At 44.1% G+C, this 7,604-nt stretch overlaps 1 long non-coding RNA gene across 1 annotated transcript; it reads left to right on the top strand.

The window, feature by feature from the left end:
* Nucleotides 1–4,205: 4,205 nt before the first annotated feature.
* LOC123041277 (uncharacterized) lies at nt 4,206–6,357 on the top strand. Its single transcript, XR_006418451.1, has 3 exons — nt 4,206–4,417; nt 4,842–5,671; nt 5,992–6,357. It is a non-coding gene; the product is annotated as an uncharacterized lncRNA (long non-coding RNA).
* The last annotated feature ends 1,247 nt before the right edge of the window (nt 6,358–7,604 follow it).

Raw genomic sequence — 7,604 nt, forward strand, 5'->3', positions numbered from 1 at the left:
GACTATGCATCTGACGCTTCAGCCAGTCGTGGTGCTTGTCCTACTTCTGATGTAAGGCCACAAGCAGCTCTCAGTCATAGAGTACACGAGAATGCTTCCGAGGCCTTTGAGCAATTGTACTGGCAGTGGCTTCGGTATTTGCACGATGAGGCAGACGCACATTGCCAGCAAGAGGATAAGAAGGGACAGCAGCATTTGGAACATGAACTCCTTCTATGGGCTGCGTGAAGCTTTGATGATCAGCATTGTGAAGATATATCGGCTCCTTTGCAGGCTCGGGGTGGATGGCTTCAACTGATAGATCAACCTCAGGCAAAAAGATAAGATGGTTGCGTGCTGAAGGCTGATAGTTGACAGTAGAATGAAGCTTGATTAGGCGCATCACCCATGGAGCATAAAACTTCAGGCCAAGCAGATCAATTCCAGATGCAGCAAGTTGTCTGATGAAGAAATCATGAGAGTTGAATCTGATGCCATTGACTATATAGAATAGCAAAGTCTTCATAGTTCCTTCAAGTTTGGCTTCAGAAGAATGTCCCTTGATTGGCCATAGAGTATGCCTCAATATATGATAAACTGTGCGGGGCAAGTACTCGAGGTCCTGGATAAAGAATTCCTTGGGGTATTCTGCATCTTGAGGCAATGCCTTCACCATGCTGAGCATCTGACTCATATTGGGTTCAGGCCTATGAAAAATGCTCTGCAGTTTTTCTATGTGGCGCTGACAACCAGGCTCGTATAGTTCACCTGGAGTGGGCAGGGAGGTAAGCTCGATGATGTCTTGAGCTTTAGCTTCATGGTGCACATCACCTGTCATCCACTCAAGGATCCATGTCTTTGGATCCCTATTGTATCCATGAATGTGAAGAGTAGCATAGAACTGCAACAGAAGATCGTCATTCCAGCGCTCTTTGGCTGTGACAAACTCCAGAAGGCCAGCATCCTGAAAGCAATCCATAGCTTCTTCAAGACAGGGGAGCCCAGCCATTGCTTCACAATCAAGGCGCATGAAGAAGAACAAGTTCCAGTTGTTGACCCCATCACAGCTGAAGACATTGGTCATGAAGACAATGTTGAAGATGATGAAGTCCTTCCTCAAATCGAGCATCAATTGGTATCATCGCCTGCTCCAACGAGCAGCGAATACATCAGCATTGGTCATCCATTGACGCCAATTGCTCAAGATGATTCATGGGCTGAGCGCCCGCAAGAAGGAACCCCAGTTCATGATGAAACACCCCGCACTCCACCAGCGCAAGTCACCAACCCAATGGTGAATGATGACGACTACATGGAGACCACTCCATCGCCAAAGGTGTCGCCCATGTTTCAACTGCTTCGCAAAGGCCTCAGGCCATCGGTCTCCATGTCAACCATCCCAGAAGAAGATTCACAATAAACCATCTCAGTGGCACGTCAAGTGTTCCCTGAAGAGAATCCTTCTGTGACGGTTCCCGAGTCTGAAGCCAAAGTTGCTGAAGACATTCCGGCTGCATCAGCTGATGAAGAAAAAAGAAGAGAAGAGAGAGTTTCCACACACCCTGCCCCAGATCAAGTCATTCTCGAGGAGAATGTGACTGTGTAAGACCCTCCGGTTGTTGACCATATGGAGGTTGACAACGCTGAGGCTGCCACAAACACTGCTGAAGCCAATGACTCTGTCTTGGCTAAAGATCATGTGGAGCCTGAAGCAAATGATGTGCCCGAAGCCAATGAGAATCTTGAAGCTTCTGTCACACCGGTCCCCACTGATGGCGTTGTTCCTCCCCCAAGGCCTCACACTATGGAGCTGGCTTACAACCGTGATATGGAGTTGGTCCCCGTTCGCTGGTCTGTCCTGGTTCCTCCCACTGGTCCCGGACCGCAATATGATTATCATGTGCAGCAGCGACCACAAGTACAGAAGCCTAAGCCAAGACTACCAAAACTACCAAGACTTCCAGGTGCTACCACAACCCCAGGATCCTTTAGTGTCAATAGCTTCAGAGCCCACAACACCTTCTTTGACAGTGACAATAATCCATACTCGAAGCCAAGGATCTCTTCAGATCACTTATGGAGCCATCAATAGCGCAGCTATTACTCATGTGTCCTCTACAATCAAGAGAGAATCTTTCCTCACTCTTGTAATTTTCAGGCTGTGGTCCTCTGACCATGCAAGGATAGAATTCTTGCGCAATGGCTTCAACCTTACTCTTCGGCACCAAGCTGCGATACATACAGTCACCCCATGGGCGCTTGATGGCGTTCTTCTCAGCATATTCAGGCGTAACAAACCTGTACTTGAACCATTCCTCAACCCAATATCTTCGGATCCACTGAATCCAGTTCTTGCGCTAGTTGTAGTTTTCTTCTGGATCAGACTTGTATAGTTCATACAGCTCAGGGGGCAGATCAAGTGTTGTGTTGCCTTGGTGTTGCCTGCCACCCTTCCGTGCAGACTTCTCTGACGCCATAATATTCAAGTTGATTGGCTTCAGAACAGAGAATGGCTTTCGTTTGCTGGTCAGACAAGAACTGGCTTCAGGTGATTCAATGTGACGATGTAAGTATTCTCCAAATGAATGCAGACTATGAGAACCAAGGGGTTCTCCCACGGACATGTACCTGTGATAACATTAGAGATGCGAGGGAAGGGGAAGAGGTCATATGCATTCTTAGAGGATTTTGAAGATAAATCAGTTTAGAAGACATTGACCTCATAGTGCGAAGACATTCACTTATTTGGAGAGAGTGGGTTCCAGATTTGTATGAATCCATGAATAAGTACAAGTGAGGAATCTAACTAGTTATGAAGCATAAGTGAATATACTTAGCATGGTATGAGATGCAGAAGAGAACAAATCTAGATTTGGAAGTGAAAAAACCACTTTTGGAAGTGGACGGATTTCACAAATCTAAAAGGCAGTAAAAAGTAAAATTTATTTACCCCGGACGAACTGCTAGACGGGTTGGAAGAGAAGCCGAGAAGTTCAATCTCCCATGCCCTAACTTGGCAGTGGAAGACACCTATGGCGGTGGTAGAGAGGACAAGGTCCGCGGCCGGCATGAGGACGACGTCGAAGAGGTCGCGGCAGTTAAGCGCTTCGTCTCCAGCGTCGACGCGAGCTAGCGGAGGCGCTAGGGTTTGTGCGAGGTGGTGAGGTGGAAGAACAGATAATGACTGCTCGGGTGTGTATTTATAAGAAGGAGGAGGGCGGCGCATCGCAATTATGTAGGTGCCCCTGGCGGTTCACAACTGAGAGACGTGTGGCATGCATGCAACTCATTGAAAGTTGTTCCATGTTCCCACGCACACCTGAATTGTCGGGTGGTCGTTCCGGCTTCTCCGGTTTTTAGGCAATAAGGATGCAACATTAAACCAGATTAAATGTTTGTCAAATTGTCTTCTCTTGTCAGCAGAGGACAATCGACAGGCATTCAATAGAATGCATATGATTTGGACAGATAGAGTTGAGGTAGAAGCACATAATAGGTTAGGGTCCGATCACATTCACTTAGATCAATAAAGATTCAAAAGTGAAGACGTAGCTATAAGTGAATGCTGTAGAGGACACGACACAAGTATGTATATATATATATATATATATATATATATATATATATATATATATATATATATATATGACAAATGTTTCCTACAAGCAGCGGTAGTTACCACCGCTTGCGTTTTGTATGTTGTATGTAGTTCTGTCGAAACTGAGAGTATGTACGTGTAGTATGTAGTATATAACAATGTTTAGGTAGTATATATAATAATTTATAGGAAGTATGTATCATATTTTGAGTATGCTTTTTTTTACGTACAAATATGTACGTATTTCACAAATATAACAGAAACTATGGACTCATATGCAATTTTTTCATGTAACTTGCTTTGAAATATCTTAGATATATTATATAAACATATTTAAAATAATAAAAATAGTATATATAGTACCACATGGTAATATATGAGATATGTGTGGTAACTACCATCGGGTGGTAGGATGGATTTTCCCTATATATATATATATATATATATATATATATATATATATATATATATATATAACACATCTGGGCTATTCTGTTACGCGTAACAGAATATTATTCTGTTACTCTTTTTGAACCGATGAATTCAAGCGGTTGTACTGATGATGTCATTTCGTCAAACTGATCGTTTTTTTATTAAAAGTGCAAATAAAAGGGCTCTCGCCGTTCCACCGGCCACTCCAGCCATCGACGGAGCTGCTTGCCCCGATCCCTCCACCCGCCCGCCTTCTTCCCGGCAACCCAGCCCCACCCTAGGCGCGGCGATGGGTGCTAGGGCGTGGGAAAAGGCGGCGGCGCTCGCGAGGGCGGATGCCGGCGGTGACATCGTCCACCAGGACGTCGACGCGCCCAAATCCTCAGCTACTCGAACGACTTCATGCTCGTATGTCCCCACCCCTCGCCTCCTCCTCCTTCTCCTCCTCCTCCCTGCCTTTCCCGAGCGAGTGGAGCGGCTCGCCCGGTTCCTGCTTTCGAGCCCATGGCCGGGTGGCCGGCGGAGCTTTATTCTGGCCGGGCGCGCGCCCCGGAGCCTCCCGATTCTGAAGCCATGGCCGGGTGTCCGGTGGAGCTCCGTTCTGGCCGGGCGCGCAACCCCGGAGCCTCCCGATTCTGAAGCCATGGTCGGGTGTCCGGCGGAGCTCCGTTCTGGCCGGGCGCGCGACCCCGGAGCCTCCCGATTTCGAGCCCGTGGCCGGGTGGCCGGCGGAGCTCCGTCTGGCCGTTCCTCACCCCAACACCGCAGTCCACCCGAGGCCACCGACCGTTCATCAGCTTAAAAGCCCAAATTTGACACCCGCCCCCTGTAGGTATTCTCCGTCTCTCCAGCCGCTAGACACACGAAGAAGTCCGCGACTCTGGCGGCGGTTACCCACGACCAATGAGAAGGAAGCTGCGGCAGTTCTAGGGACAAGAAGATGACAACAGCCCCCCGACGGCCTCCTGCAAGCACATCGAGGTTCATGCCGTCGTCTGCTGCAGTTCTCTATTTTGTGTTTTTTCTGAAGATAAATGGAAGTGCAAATGCAGTCCGCTAGTGATTTGCTCTTGAGGTTCATTTTACTTATGTTTGCAGGAAAAAAGGGTGGTGTGGTTCGGTTGGATGCCCCGTTACTAAAAAATCTTGTTGAAAAACTGCAGTTTTCTATAAAGATATATGTTTGAGTGTACGCCCCTTTGCTCTCACCTCTGCTGTTCATAGTTCTATGATATTCTATGAGTACTTGTCAATGTATGTCTAGGTGCAAGTGGGCTGATGTGCTACCCATTTCCTTTAACAATGAGATTTCACTAGAAGTTCATTCACTTTATGCAAATATCACTTAACTAGATGGGTTGGTGCACCGCTCAACAGCCCATACTTGCATCCATAATTAGATATAAAATATACTGAAGAGAAGTACATATATAGCCATGATTGTGTGATAAATTGTTTGTCAGGATATAACTGAACTTGATTAATCCTATATTGTAGACAATGTCCGAATTTACCAAGGTGTTAGCTTTCTTATTCAGGAAGAGGTTGTCAAGAAGACAAAATCAGTTGTGAAGCTCAAACAAGAAGCTGAGAATTGCCTATAATAGAGTGAAAGATTTAACAACGAGAAGGCTGAGTTTGAGCAAGCTTCCTTCACAAAAGGTACAGTTCCTTGTCTCGACCTCTTTCTTCTGTGCCTGTCGCTAGCTAGCGATGTTTTGGTTATGCAGTTTTTGTGTGAAGTTCACCCTCGGCATGGACAACATGGCATGGACCCTCTGTTCTTGGCCTCCACTCCGTCAAGGCACATATGAGGGTTACCATGATTCTGGTAGTGCTTGTTCTACCATCAGGTGGAGGGCTATGAGGATGTTGTGGCAATAAGACTATGACGTCATATAGGTTCAATCAGTACATGAAGCAGATGCCGCGTACTATATTGCTTACCTATGTAGGGCTAAGAGGAAGTTGATGCATGGCAGGGGACAGAGGTGCAGCGAGATCCTGGAGAGGCCGCGCCGATGCATCTTCTAAAGGGTGACTCGAAACCAGCAGAGGGACAGGGATCATGCGAAAACGCTGATTCAGTGAAAATCTGGAAACTCTACTCGTGGGCCATCGAATCAATAAGGAGCGCACAGATGAGAGGGTGGGCTTGCTAATCACCTGTTGTACTTCTACACGGGGCTGACTGTATTCATGGAAAATTTGTTGGCAACAAGTATGGTGATTCATGGAAAGTAAAATGGTTATTTTCTCTAATCTAAACATGTGATAAAAACATGGCAATTTATGAAACTTTTATTTGTACTAATCGTTTGTTTGTAGTTGAACGGTTTATCATACTGTGTTCGGACTTATATATATATTTTTTATTCATGGAAAGTAAAATGGTTATTTTCTCTGATCTAATTCAAACTGATCATTTTCTTTTATTTTGAACTGATCATTTTTTTATTTCGAATGCTCATTGTTTTTACTTCAAACCCATTTTTTTTAATTTGAACTGGTCAATTCTTTTATTTCGCACTGATCGTTGTTTTAAATTCATACTGATCGATGTTTTCATTTTTAATACAAACCATTTTTTTCCTTTCTTGCACAAACATCGAACCGTCGTGCACACTCTTTATGTAAGCTCAATAAGTTTTAGACATATGAATGAACATTCCCTATTTGTTAACTTAGAACTTTTGTAAAAAAACTCTGAACTTGTCATATCCTCGAGTTTGAACTGATGTAAATGCCTTTTGCCAAATTGCTCCAGGTTTCTGTATGGTATGCATACCACCTTGATGAGCCAATGTACAAGTTCATATCACTTGAACAATGATCACTTGAACTGATTGGAGAATAATATGCGAGCTTATAGCATTTGATCACTTGAACTTATAGCAATAGAAATAAGAAATGTGTACGGCCTCCGACCTGTGGAAAATATAAGAAATTTGTAAATACTAGTACTGCAACCAACATTTATAAATACTAGTGAGGATGTTTTGAATGGCCTCCTATCAAGACATGGACTTACAGAACTGAACCTTTTTTGGGATTACAATTTTAGATTTGATTTCTCATCCAAACTGACAACACCATCAGGTCTGAATTTGCATGGTTTCACGAGTTGAACTGATGGATGTTTTCTTTTTGTTTTGTTCAAACTCGAACATTTTTTGCAATGAAGGTATGTACTTCCTTTTGTTTGCAACTTGAATTTTTTTCATGATTTTTGTAATAAATATTTGTACTTCTTTTTGTTTTGTTCAATGAAGAAAACAATGATCATTTGAACTAATTGGACAATAACATGTGAGCTTACAGTAATTTATCACTCGAACTTGTAGCAATAGATATAAGAAATTTGTACGGCATCTGCACCATTGCATTGGTTTACTCCGGCGTGAGGAACAAATCCTGCCATATTTGATACATACACACGCATCCTAGTTGACATTTTTTCTGTGGAATGTCGATGCCATTTATTGATTCCAGAAAAGATAGCAAGATGGCACATGGATTCAAGATGTACTTAAACCGAAACAATCCATATTTTCTGGAGAAATTGCAGAGCAGCACAACAAAGGTTACATGTTTT

This window comes from Triticum aestivum, chromosome 2B (genome assembly GCF_018294505.1).
Source record: "Triticum aestivum cultivar Chinese Spring chromosome 2B, IWGSC CS RefSeq v2.1, whole genome shotgun sequence".
In the NCBI taxonomy this organism is placed as follows: Eukaryota; Viridiplantae; Streptophyta; class Magnoliopsida; order Poales; family Poaceae; genus Triticum; species Triticum aestivum.